General features: G+C 36.9%; 1 protein-coding gene across 12 annotated transcripts in view; it reads left to right on the top strand.

Annotated features, from left to right (window-relative positions):
• Nucleotides 1-14,332, top strand: part of EXOC6 (exocyst complex component 6) — a 214,284-nt gene that overhangs the window by 168,415 nt on the left and 31,537 nt on the right. The window lies entirely within an intron of this gene.

The raw sequence follows: 14,332 nt of genomic DNA, 5'->3' as shown, positions 1-14,332 counted from the left end.
GTAGCTGGGACTACAGACACATACCACCACGCCTGGCTGATTTTTTTTTTTTTTTTTTTTTAATTTTTAGCAGAGACAGGGTTTTCCCATGTTGGCCAGGCCAGTCTTGAACTCCTAGCCTCAAGTGATCTGCCTGCCTTGGCCTCCTAGAGTGCTGGGATTACAGGTATAGCCACAGTGCCCGACCACCTGTGATCCTATTTTAATCAAGTTTTTAAACCTTTGGTATTTAACATACTTCCCCAAATTTCAGATTCCAAAATTGTCTTTTTGAACAAACTTTTGGATATTCCGGAAAGGGCCCCTGGAAGCTCAAGAGAGACACATTAGTCTTTTTCAATATAAGAAAATCATATGAGAAACATTGTCAAATAAGAAATGGTATTTAACTTGCTTTGAATTTTATTTATACAAATATCTTATTCATGTGTTCCAAAATGATTCCTGAAATTCTGATGTCTTGATATATGTTATGAGGCATAATTATTATGTTAAGTTATTATGTGTCGCAAAAAATAACAAAATTCCCTTGTCAATTGGTGTCTTTTACCATGGCTATTTATTTATTTATTTATTTTTTTTTGAGACAGAGTCTCGCTCTTGTCACCAAAGCTGGAGTGCAGTGACAGGATCTCAGCTCACTGCAAACTCCACCTTCTGGGTTCAAGCAATTCTCCTGCCTCAGCCTCCCAAGTAGCTGGGACTACAGGCATATGCCACCACCCCCAGCTAATTTTTTTTGTGTTTTTAGTAGAGGCGGGGTTTCGTCAGGTTGGCCAGGCTGGTCTCAAACTCCTGACCTCAGGTGATTCACCTGCCTCGGCCTCTCAAAGTGCTGGGATTACAGGCGTGAGCCACCGTGCTTGGCCTAATCATGGCTATTCTAAGTCCTTTGTCATCTACAGAATATTAATTGTTTTTCTTTGGTTCTCCTCAAAAAGCAGTTTACAATTGGCTAAAGTCCAAAATTTGCTTCTTGGCATACAGAGTTATACAATGGACTCTGGAGACTCAAAATGGGGAGGGTGGGAGAAGGGGTGAGGGATAAAAAACTACATATTGGGGGCCAGGCGCGGTGGCTCACGCCTGTAATCCCAGCACTTTGGGAGGCTGAGGCAGGTGGATCATGAGGTCAGGAGATCGAAACCATCCTGGCCAATGTTGTGAAACCCCATCTTTTCTAAAATACAAAAAATTAACCAGGCATGGTGGCGGGTGCCTATAATCCCAACTACTTGGGAGGCTGAGGCAGGAGAATCACTTGAACCCAGGAGGTGGAGGTTGAAGTGAGCCAAGATGGTGCCATTGCACTCCAGACTGGTGACAGAGCAAGACTCTGTCTCAAACAAACACACACTACATATTGGGTACAATGTGTACTACTTGGATGATGAATACACTTAAAACCTCAGACTTCACCACTATACGATTCATCCATGGAACCAAAAACCACTTATGCCTCAAAAGCTATTGAAATAAAATAAAATAAAAATTTTAAAAATGAAATACATTCTTTCTGCAGACCATCATATAACCATCTTTGACATAAATCACATTCCCCTATATGTAAAGATTAAATAAGACCTCATAACCAACAGCAATGTACAGACCATATTTACATCTTAATTTGAACAAACTAGTTATAAAAAAAAGGGAGGGGGCAGGTTTGAGATAATCAGGAAAATATGGATATTAGATATTTGGTATTAAATTATTTGTAAAAGGTATAATAATGAAATGGTGAATATGTTTTTTAAATGCCTTACTAGAGGCATAATAAAGTATTATAGGTAAAATGAAAAAGTACATATATATAAGTTATACATGTTTTCAAAAAACATTACAATATACAAAAAAATAGAAAAAGTTACTCATAGTCTTACTGCCCAAACACATCATTATTGGCATTCTGTTTTATTTCCTGCTGGTCTTTTTCCATTCATTTTTTTTCCCCATCCATGCTCCTATCCTCACCAAAATATGATTGCTGGCATACTGTCCTCACATTTCCTTCTTTGCATTTCAGATAGTGCTTGCCTCTTAAATCTTAAAAAGGAACTTTTTTTTTTTTACCAGATATTTCAGAGCCGTAAAACCCAAATATAATGTTTGTAACTTGTTTTGATCCCAATTCAGACAAATCAGTGGGAGAAAGCAGGGAAATGTATTCTGTGGTTTGTTTTAAAATACTTTAGCAAAGAAAAATTATTGATAGTAGCTGAATCTGGGAGGTGAGGATGATGGGTTTATTGTGCTGTTTACTTTCATGTATGTTTGAAATTTTTCACAATAAAAATAAAAATATTAAAGTAAAAAAATAAAAGACCTTGACAAATGCTCTTAAATACCGGTGTCTGGTAACTTTGGAAATCATACCATTGGACTAGGTAAAAAATTCCGGGACTCTAATTAAACAGCTCATACATTCATAAAGATTGCTAAAACAACATCAAGCAAAATAAGAATTACATGGAACTGAACTGATGATGGACTAAAATAATTTTTTTATTATTTTATTTTTAAATGTTTATTTATTTATTTATTTATTTACTGATTTATTTATTTTGAGACCAGGTTATGTGACTGGCTAATTTTTGTATTTTTGGTAAAGATGGGGTTTCACCATGTTGCCCAGGCTAGTCTTGAACTCATGGGCTCAAGCGATCCACCTGCCTCAGCCTCCCAAAGTGCTGGGATTACAGGCATGAGCCATCACACTTGGCCCAAAATGATTTTTTGATGACTTTTTATTTAAAACATTGCTGATTCTTTCTATGTTTTGTTTTTCAGAGCCAAGAAATTTTTTTCTTCTAAGCTATTCGTAACTTATAGCAATTAGTTAAAATACACTTATGAACAAAATCAAAACATTTACCTTTCTCTTACATGATTTCTCCAGAATTTAGGAACTATCCATAAATATTCTAGTTTTATGACAATCTAATTATTTACATAAGTTCAATAAGAATCCTTTCTTTTGTAACAGGACACATTGAAAACACTGGTTATTTTACCAAGGATTTGACTAAACTCTCATGTTTTCATATACGACCAGACTGCTTTGAGGGATTGAGGTTGACTTTATAAAGCCAATAAAGTTTAAAAAAAAAAAAAAAAAAAAAAAGGCTGGCCCTGTACCCTGTCCACACAGTTCCCTTATAAGGTTCCTGACCTTGGGATAAGTTAAAAAATGTCACTTTCTGGCAGGCCTAAGAACCTGAAGATATTTCGAGGACCTTGAAAAGAGAAAATTTCACCCAGTTCATACTGATATTAGAGGCACAGTCTGATGACAAATACTCAGCTTGATTTCCTACCCTTAAGGCTTTTAAAAGTCTAATCCAAAATTTCTTATTAAAAGTTTCAACGAAGTCCATTTTTAAAAAGTCCATATGGTGAATCACTATTCTTGCTGCACTATACAAATAATCAGGCCAAATATGGTAAGACTAAAATTTATTTCACAAATAAATTAGTCCTAGTATAATTTGATTTTTTAAAAAGGGGGACTAGAAAAAATATATATTAAAAAAAACTGTAATATACCTGTTACTAGATTCTAGCCTTGTCCATTATTTTTGAGTTTTTATTATTTGCCTGCAATTTGGACCAAATCCTAAATTCTTTTTTAGCTACAAGTCTCCAAACTAATGTCTTCACATTTTTCTCACTTAAAATCACTAAAAATTAAAACTACTTTTCTTAAAGTCCTAAAACTGGAGCTTAATATAAACTTCAACAAAAATCACCAGAGCAACTTACATATTAACAGCCTTTGTGCCTACAGATATACGGACTGTGCAAAAAGTTTGCTTGAATACCTGATTCAAACCATAATAATGATAATCTGTCAGATTGCCACTGCAACCTGAAGATGCTTCAGAGACTCTGATAATTAGCTTATAGACTACTCCAGACATTGAACATTGTTTTTCTTCTGTTTCTGTAGAGATGCCTCTTATTAAAAATATGTTTGCAGGCCTAGCTTTGAGGGCCCATCTGCAATGCTGTCTTCTAAAATAAGACACAGCTGTTGGCTGGGCGTGGTGGCTCACGCCTGTAATCCCAGCACTTTGGGGGGCCGAGGTGGGTGGATCACGAGGTCAAGAGATTGAGACCATCCTGGCCAACATGGTGAAACCCCATCTCTACTAAAAAAAAATACAAAAATTAGCCAGGCATGGTGGCGCGCACCTGTAGTCCCAGCTACTTGGGAGCCTGAGGCAGGAGAATTGCTTGAATCCCGGAGGTGGAGGTTGCAGTGAGCCGAGATCACGCCACTGCACTCCAGCCTGCCAATAGAGCGAGACTCCATCTCAAAAAAAAAAAAAAAAAAAAAGACACAGCTGTTTAATTGAACTGGCCTATTCCCAAAAATAAGAGACTGATTTGATGAGATCTTTTGCCATTGAGCTACTAACTTGATTTGTCTTTTCACAGCCACTAACTCAGCTTTTGATATGTGAAACTTCTAGGGAAATTTTAGACAGGGAAATGTTGGGGCTCAGAAACCAGTACTCTAAAATACGGTGCTTTGACATGCTGAACTGAAGCAGCAGCATCGAGGTCTCTCTGACCTCCTTCCTACCCCCCACCCACTGCCCCACCATCTCTCAATACTTTGTCTCTCCCAAAGTACAGAATAAAGTTCTCTAAAATTCCCTCATCTGCTTGAAGTTTGGACCTGTCAAGGAAGAAAACGGTTACCTCTGGTTCCTTCCCTTGTTGTATTAGCTAAACTCATGCAAGAGAAAGACTGAAGTCTGTCAACACACCTGGACAGTCTTTTGTCACATATCAAACCATTATCTGTAGGCTTAACAGACTTTTTCCCAGATCATTGTATGTTCCTCATTCCCATTAAGTTCCCCTAAAAATCATTCACTACCCTCCTAAAATCATACACACTTCCCCCATCTCCCTTTCCCCTAAGAAAAAAGATACAGGATCAGGCATGGTGGCTCACACCTCTAATCCCAGCACTTGGGAGGCAGAGGTAGGAGGATCACTTGAAGCCAGGTGTCAAGACCAGCCTGGGCAACATAGCAAGACCCTACCTCTAAAACAAAACAAAACAGTAACATGTAACCATTTATACCCCCATTGCAAAGTGGAAAAATCACTCTGCCATTCTCCCTCCTGCGTGCTAATAAATGTATATGCTATTTCTCCTATTAATTTGCCTTTTGTTAATTGATGTTTCAGTTAAATTTCCAAGGGTGAGGGAGTTTTCCCTTTATCCCTACAACTCTTAACTTCCATTCCAGTTTACCAGAAGAGATTCTTTCTGTTGACAGTAAATCCATTTCCTTTAGAAGGTGTTCCCTCTGTTGCAGTGCTATTTCCCTGAACAAGGTGATCTAATATTGAAAACAGGATTCTTTAGCAAGTTGAAAGCAGGATTGATTGTATATTCATTTCCCAGTTAGTTTAAGGTCACTTAGTGGGGTAAGTTTCCTACTGGTGTAAGTTGCAAGGACATAAACATATTCTCCAATCCAAAGGACAGCTTTAAGAGGAGATGATTTGAGAATAATTCTCATTATATATGAATAATCTGTTTATAGAAAATTTGAAATTTATCATGTGATATTTTCTCAGTTGTATATGAATTTTTATGGTGGTAACTCATTTGTGTGATGTTAACTAGTTTATAATCTCATTGTAGGATTGTGAGTAGGACCACATAGTTTATGAAACTGTTCGTGTAAGGATTCTGTTCCTTGATTTTTCCAGATAGATAGGTGGTTGGTTGAATGGAGATTAAAACACTGATCCCAGGTACTTCCTTCTTCCAAAGATAATCATCATTTGACAGCATAGAAGGCCTCTTTACAAGTATGTAGCTCACTAGGGAATCGTTACTAACACATACTTATAAATATTAATAAACATCTCAAGTCATTTTTGTTGAATTTACTTTTCAAGTATGTGCACTTAGAGGGCATTAAGTCCTGGTTGACTTTTCCTCATCAATGTAATCTAAGAGACTTCTAAGTTAATTTTAAAAATCTATTATGAAACATGTAGAATTGTGAAATCTGTGATGACGTGTGTAGAATTGTTAGAATACAAGATTTATGTAGGAATAACTAAATATAAAACAATTTTTGAGAATAGTAGTAAATATGCAATGGAAGAGATCAGTGGATAGAAAATTTTTGATGAGTTATTTTATTACATTTTAATTTTTTCTAGTTTTAAAAGGGACTTAAAATAATTTTTTCTGATTATTATTATCAAAATTTAATCATACTGTATTCTTGGACTTTTGTATTCCAAAATAAGAATATGCAACTAATTCCTTAGCTGCTAGATCACTGTGGCATGGCTTGAATTTTATTATTTTAGCAGCCTGGACTTCATACATTGAAAAAGATAGATGTTTTTCACCTATATTTGTTTTTTTTTTTTTTTTTTTTGCTTATATTTGTTTTTAAAATTAGTTTACAAATACTTAAGTGGTGAAATGCCAAGTATGGGAAATTTGGCAAAAAATAAAAATAAAACGGTCTTGAAAATTTAAGTCTCACATGAGGTGATATAAGCTTTTTTTAAAATCAGATGTTAGTGATTATTTAAATAAGGATGCTTTAAAGTTTCGATAGGGCATTTATGTTCCTTATTTCATAAAGATGTTTCATAGCATATTGCTTTAACACTTTTATGTGAAGTAGTATACCACCAAACGTAAAGGGGTTGCTAACACCTTTATTTACATTTCAGTTGGGGTTCTGCACTTTTCCTTCTTTTTTTTTTTTTTAGTCTGTGATCCATTTCTGTCTTAATAGGGTGGTTGACAGTTCTTTTCAAGTATACTTAGAAAGGCAAAAGAGCCCTTTTCTTAGTACTTATAAGGGGTCATGCTTCTGTTTTTTAGTTTGAATTTGATACTGCTTCATGAATTGCTATGAAAGATTAGGAAGTAGGTCCAGTGGTCACATTTTACCTGCCCACCCGGACTTTGCCCTGAGGTCAAACTCCTGATATTTGCTCTTCTGAATAGAGGAGTTGATGACAAGTATGAGCTGATACAAGAGGAAAGTTAGAACCATATCAAAGCTGAAGGCAAGAGAATTGGGACTCTATGAGAGACTAGCTAAAAGATGGATCATCGGGATTGCCCTCTTCTAAGGAAAAGGAAATAGCTGACCTGTGAGTGAAAAGACTTTATCATCCTGCCAATCACATACTTGCTAATGGAAGCCAGTTATCTCAACAACATCTTAAATCCTACAGCCCTAGGAGACAATGTGGAGGATTAGTGGTACTGGTGCCACATTATGTGAATATGCTGCCTCCATCAATTTAAATGTGCTGTGTGAATATGATTTGTTTGTGTAAATTTTTTTACAAGTAAAGCCTATCATCCTGTTACCCCCTATTCTGAAATTAAGTTGCTAAATGATGAAAGACTTGATATACTTATTTGTGTCTGTTTTCATTTACAAAGACCATATGTTTTGTTAAATATAATCTTTCAAGTGGATTTCAGATGAATACGTGAAATTCTCTTGGCAATATATGAAAACTTAAAAAAATTTAAACTATATTATTATAAGATTCTTTGTATAATATGCAGTATTCAGTGATAATTTTTTATAACTTATTCTTTCTTAATAACTCATTCTTAATACATAGAAATATTTCACTAAATATCACTGGGAAATGAGGTGTCACATATAACTGAATTTTCCAGGTGACCAAAGATTATTTTTTAATTGCCAAAGCTTTTTAAATATAGCTATTTTGATGGAAAACTTTAAAGAAGGTGTCTTTCACTTTCATAGCTTCTTCTTAACGGCATGTAATTTTCACAGTAGATTGGGCATCTATTGCTTCACTAATACTATACTAAATCCTCTTTAACTGATCCTGTTTCATTTTGTGAGAAGTTACTTCCATTGGCAAGATATCATTATTTCATTTGACAGTATCTTGATAATCTTTTAGAAAACATGGAGAAGTTTAGGTAGGTCAAATGATAAAGCAGTAAGGTGGGTTTCAAGCTAATGAAACAATCCTTTGCCCAAAGAATGCTGGCTGATGCATCGTTATCATCCTAGAGCTTCATTTCGCAAAGGGTCTTTCCAGGAATACTGATTTCTCAAGATGAGAAAAGGTTTCCAAGTCAGATAAGTTTGGGAGGCACTTTATATTTTAACCCCTCTTAGAGACCATATTTATTAGAATTTTATTTTATTTTAATTTTTTGGAGACACAGTTTCACTCTGTTGCCCAGGCTGGAGTACAGTTGCACAGTCTCGGCTCACTGCAACCTCTGCCTCCCGGGTTCAAGCAATTCTCCTACCTCAACTTCCCGAATAGCTGGGATTACAGGTGCACACCACCACACCTGGCTAAGACAGAGTTTCGCCATGTTGGCCAGGCTGGTCGCGAACTCCTGACCTCAGGTGATCCACCCGGCTAGGCCTCCCAAAGTGCTGTGATTACAGGTGTAAGCCACCGTGCCTGGCCTTTTATAGAATTTTAAAGATAGGAATTCTGCAGTGACCCAGCATTCCCAAACTCATTACAGGGCACCTCCCTCGCTCATTTTAGGGTTTATCACATGAAACATCCTTTGGCAAATGCTTTAAGGAAGATGCTGGCAGTGCCCTCTAAATGTCTTTCTTTGACAATTTGGGATCAACAGTTTTCTTTTCTCTTTTTTTCCTGGAAAGCCCAACCAGCAGGGATCAACATATTTTTAAAATAATAATTTGAGTTAAGACAGAGAAAAAATACGAATTGTATGTGTAGATTATATGAGGCCAGGAGAGTTACCCAAGATGACAGGAGACAGAATCAAAGTATTCTCAGTAGGCTTGAGTGATGAGCCAAAGCCAACAAAGTTAAATTTAGTAAGAAAAATATTAAGTCTGTGTTTAACTTTTTAAAAAATAAATTTTTAAAATTTCGGGTTGTAGGAAATCTGACTTATAATGGGAAAAAGATCTGGTTGTTTTAGTTAACCTCCATGAACAAATCGTGTGATGGTAATTCCTAGACTGCATTCATGAAATTGTGGTATTTGGGTTAGACCACTGTGCTTTGGGGCTGTTAAGACTATGCCTGGGTATTGCGTGATGACATAGACACTCACAAATTGGAGAGCACCTAAAAAGAGAGTTACAAGGCTAGTGAGGGATGAGATACCTTTTCATACGAGAAGCCGTTTTTAAATTTTGGGACATTTAATTTAAAGCTTAGAAGTGTAGCTTTGCAGAGGAATATAAAATAGGTTTTTATTGGCCTAGATATATGAGTCAAGTGTACTATTTTCTTCTTCCAAATATAATCCTATGCCATAATAATAATTTTGCTTACCCCATTCAGGATTAGGTTTTGTTTTCAAGTATTTAATTTATTTCAAGTATTTTAATTTTGGGCAAACTGGAGAAAAGAGGAGTGGTCATTCCTTTGAATGATATGTAGAGAATTTGAAAGGCAATTTTAAATGTGCAAAATATATGTGGACCTCATAGCACTTTTCAAATAAATGTTTTATTAAAGTACATTATGTATTCAGGCAAATCATATATATACTGCTGCTGATTTTTCACCAGGTGACTACATGTGTAGAACACATAGATCAAGAAAGAGAACTTGACCAGTACCTCAGAAGAGAGTTCCCACCCCACACTGTGCCTCTTTCTAGTCATTATTCCTCTCCCTCTCAAGGATAACTACTATTATGACTTTTAGCACCAAAGATAAAAGTAGCCTGAGTTTGAACTTTGCATACACCAAATCATGCAGGATAACTTTTGGTTCTGCCTTCTTTTGCTCACTGTCTTTGAAATTTATCCATGTTGTTACATATAGCTGGTTCATTCACTCCCTTTGTTGTGTAGTCTGCCCTTGCACAAATAAACCATAATTTGTGTATATGTTCTGCTCTTGGTAGACATATGAACTGATTCCAGTTTTGCTGTTACAATAGTACTAACATGATCATTCTTTTACATGTTTTTTTGGTGAACATATGCACACATTTCTGTTTAAGTGTTTACCTAGGAGTGGAATTGCTGAGTCAGGGAGTGTATACATATGATCAGTTTTAATAGATACTATGAAGCAGTTGTGCTAGTTTATACTTCAGCTTTCAGTGTAGAGAAGTTCTAGCTGTTCTGCATCCCTGTTATCACTTGGTATTGTCTGTCTCTTCTTTTTTAGCCATTCCAGTGGCTGTGTGGTTGTTTTACACTGTGGTTTTAATATGCAAGCATACCTTGCTTTATTGTACTTAGCTTTGTTGTGATTCACAGATAATGTGATTTTTACAAATCTAGGGTTTATGATACTGCTGCATCCAGGAAGTCTTTCAGTACCGTTTTTCTAACAACATATGGTCACTTAGTATCCTTGGTCACATTTTGTAATTCTCACAGTGTTTCAAACTTTTTCATTATTACTATGTCTATTTTTGATCTGTGATCAGTGGTCTTTGATGTTACCATTGTAATTGTTTTGGGATGCTTGAACCACGCCCATATAAAATGATGAACTTAATCAATAAACAGGTATGTTCTGACTGCTCTACCAACCAGCTGTTCCCGTCTCTTCCTCTCCTGGAGCCTCCCTATTCCCTAAGAGGTAACAATATTGGAATTAGTCTAATTAATAATCCTACAGTGGCCTCTAAGTGTTCAAGTGAATGGAAGAGTCACACGTCTCTCACAAAAGCTAGAAATGATTAACTTAATGAGGAAGGCATGTCGAAAGCTGATAGACCAAAAGCAAGGCCTCTTGCACCAAACAGCCAAGGTGTGAATACAAAGAAATAATTATTGAAGGAAATTAAAAATGCTACTCCAGTGAACCACAAGATTGATATGAGAGCAAAATAGCCTTATTGCTGATATGGAGAAAGTCCAAGTGTTCTGGATAAAAATCAAACCAGCCACAGCATTCCCTTGAGTCAGAGTATAACCCAGAGCAAGGAGGGCCTAACTCTGTTCAATTCTGTGAAGACTGAGAGAAGTGAGGAAGCTGCAGAGGAAAAGTTTGAAGGTAGCTGAGGTTGGTTCATGAGGTTTAAGGAAAGAAGCCATCTCCATAACATAAACGTGCAAGATGAAGCAGCAAGTGCTAACAGAGAAGCTACAGCAAGTAATTTATCCAGAAGATCTAGCTAAGATAATTGATGAAGTGGCTACACTAAGCAAGAGATTTTCAATGTAGATCAAACAACCCTCTATTGGAAGAAGGGATCAACTGTGACTTTCATAACTAGAGAAGAGAAGGCAATACTTGGCTTCAAAGTTTCAAAGGACATTCAGACTGTCTTGTTAGGGACTAATGCATCTGGTGACTAAGTTGAAGCCAGTACTTAATGACCATTCCAAAAACCCTAGTGCCATTAAGAATTGTTACATCTGCCTGTGCTTTATAAATGGAGCAACAAAGCCTGGGTGACAGCACATCTCTTCACAGGATGGTTTGTTGAATATTTTAAGTGCACTGTCGAGACCTCCTGCTCAGAAGAAAAGAATCCTTTCAAAATATTACTGCTTATTGACAATGAATTTCATCACTCAAGAACTCTGATGGATATGTACAAGGAAATAAATGTTTTCATGCTTGCTAACACAGCATTCATTCTGCAGCCCATGGATCCAGGAATGATTACAACTTTCAAGTCTTATTATTTAAAAATACATTTTGAAAGGCTGCAGCTACCATAGAATAGTTCCACTGATGGGTCTGGGCAAAGTTAACTGAAAGCCTTCTGGAAAGGATTCACCATTCTAAATGCCATTAAAGACATTCGTGATTGGTGGTGGCTCACCCCTGTAATCCCAGCACTTTGGGAGGCCGAGGCGGGAGGACTGCTTGAGGCTGGGAGTTTGAGACCAGCCTGGACAACATAAGAAGACGTTGTCATATATATATATATTTTTTAATTAGCCAGGCATAGTGGTGCTTGCCTGTAATCCCAGCTACTCTGGAGGCTGAGGTGGGAGGATCGCTTGAGCCCTGGAGGTTGAGACTTCAGTGAGCCGTGATCGTGCCACTCCACTCCAGCCTGGGCAACAGAGCAAGACCCTGTCTCAAAGAAAAAGAAAAAAGTTTCAATGCTCATGGATGATTTTGAGGGGTTCAAGACTACAGTGGAGGAACTAACTGCAGATGTAGTGGAAATAGCAAGAAAACTAGAACTGGAGCCTGAAAATGTGACTGAGTTGCTACAATCTCATGATAAAATCTGAATGGATGAGGTATTACTTCTAACGGATAAGCAGAGAAAGTGTTTTTTTTTTTTTGAGATGGAATCTACCCCTGGTGAAGAGGCTAAGAACATTGTTGAAATGACAACAAAGAATTTAGAATATGCCGGGTGCAGTGGCTCAACGCCTGTAATCCCAGCACTTTGGGAGGCCGAGGCAGGCGGATTACCTGAGGTTGGGAGATCGAGACCAGCCTGACCAACAGGGAGAAACTCTGTCTCTACTAAAAATACAAAATTAGCCAGACGTGGTGGCGCATGTCTGTAATCCCAGCTACGTGGGAGGCTGAGACAGGAGAATTGCTTGAACCTGGGAGGCGGAGGTTGCAGTGAGCTGAGATCGCGCCATTGCACTCCAGCCTGGGCAACAGGAGCGAGACTCCATCTAAAAAAAAAAAAGAATTTAGAATATTACATAAACTCAGTTGATAAAGAAGTGGCAGAATTTGAAAGGATTGACTCCAATTTTGAAAGATGTTCTACTCTGGGTAAAATGCGGCCAAACAGTATCCCATGCTTCAGAGATATCTTTTGTGAAAGGAAGAGTCAATTGATGCAATAAATTTCATTGCTGTCTTTTTTTAAGATACTGATATAGCCACCTCAGCCTTGAGCAATCACCACCTGAATGAGTCAGCAGCCATCCACACTGAAGCAAGAGTCTCCACCAGCAAAAACATTACATCTTGCTGAAGGCTCAAATGATCATTAGCATTTTTTTCGTAGTAAAGTACATTTAATTAGGGTGCGTACATTGTTTTTTAGACATGCTATGGCACACTTAATATAGTGTAAACATAACTTTCATTTTGCACTGGGTAACCAAAAATTTGTGTCACTCACTTTATTGTGATAATCATTTCATTGAGGTTGTCTGGAACCAGACACACAGTATCTCTGAAGTATGCCTGTTTATTTCTTGATGACTTATAAAATTGAATTTTTTTTCATCTGTGTATTTGCCATTTGAATGTTCTCTTTTGTGAATAACCTGCCCAGATTTGTGGCCATTTTTCTCTATTGGATTGTCTATGTCTTACTGATTTATAGAATGGGAGTTCTTTATTGGGTCTATGTATTGCAAATATCTTCTACTCTGTTGCTTGTCTGTTCACTCTTAATAGTGTCTTTGGATGAGCAGAAGTTCATAATAGTGATGAAATCCAGTTTATTATTTTTTATGATTCTTTTAATGTCCTGTTTAAGAAATCTTTGCCTACGCCTGAAATCATAAAGATATTTTCCTTTGTTTTCTTCTGTAATTTTATTGTTTTACCACTCATATTTAAGTTTATAATCTATCCAAAGTTGATTTTTATGCATAGTTTGGGATGTAAAGTTCAAGATTCATTTTGTTCCATATGGTTATTCAGTTGACCTAGCACCATTTATTGAAAAGAAATGGATCTCATAGTGTTTTTCTTTTCTTTTTTTTTTTTTTCTTGAGATGGAGTTTCGCTCTTGTTGCCCAGGCTGGAGTACAATGGCACAATCTTGGCTCACCGCAACCTTTGCCTCCGAGGTTCAAGTGATTCTCCTGCCTCAGCCTCCCTAGTAGCTGGGATTACAGGCATGTGCTACCATGCCCGGCTAATTTTGTATTTTTAGTAGAGATGGGTTTTCTCCATGTTGGTCAGGCTGGTCTCTAACTCCAGACCTCAGGTGATACGCCCCCGTCAGCCTCCCAAAGTGCTGGGATTACAGGTCTGAGCCACCGCGCCTGGCCTCTCATAGTGTTTTAATGTAAAATAATTATAAATCATGAGACAATGAGATATAAATGATACTTGTTTCTAATGTACAAGTAAAATGTTTTGTCTTTCAGTTAACTATATGCCTGTATTTCATGGTTTATGCCATCCCTCATAAGCAAATTAATTGATTGCACATTTGAGGTTTTTAAATATCAGCCTACCTATACTCTTACCACATCAAAGGTAGTTTTAAAAATAAAACAGTTCCAGAGCAAGTATTATAACAATATAGGCCATATAAAAGAAATAAAAAGCTAAATTATAAACTTTATAAGAAGCATGCCTTTTTTGTTCACTGCTGTATATCCATGGGCTAGGACTATCCTGGCACGTAGTAAGCAATCAA

This window comes from Papio anubis, chromosome 11 (genome assembly GCF_008728515.1).
Source record: "Papio anubis isolate 15944 chromosome 11, Panubis1.0, whole genome shotgun sequence".
In the NCBI taxonomy this organism is placed as follows: domain Eukaryota; kingdom Metazoa; phylum Chordata; class Mammalia; order Primates; family Cercopithecidae; genus Papio; species Papio anubis.
The sequence above is the reverse complement of the archived record's forward strand: the minus strand, read 5'-3'. Positions and strand labels throughout refer to the sequence as shown.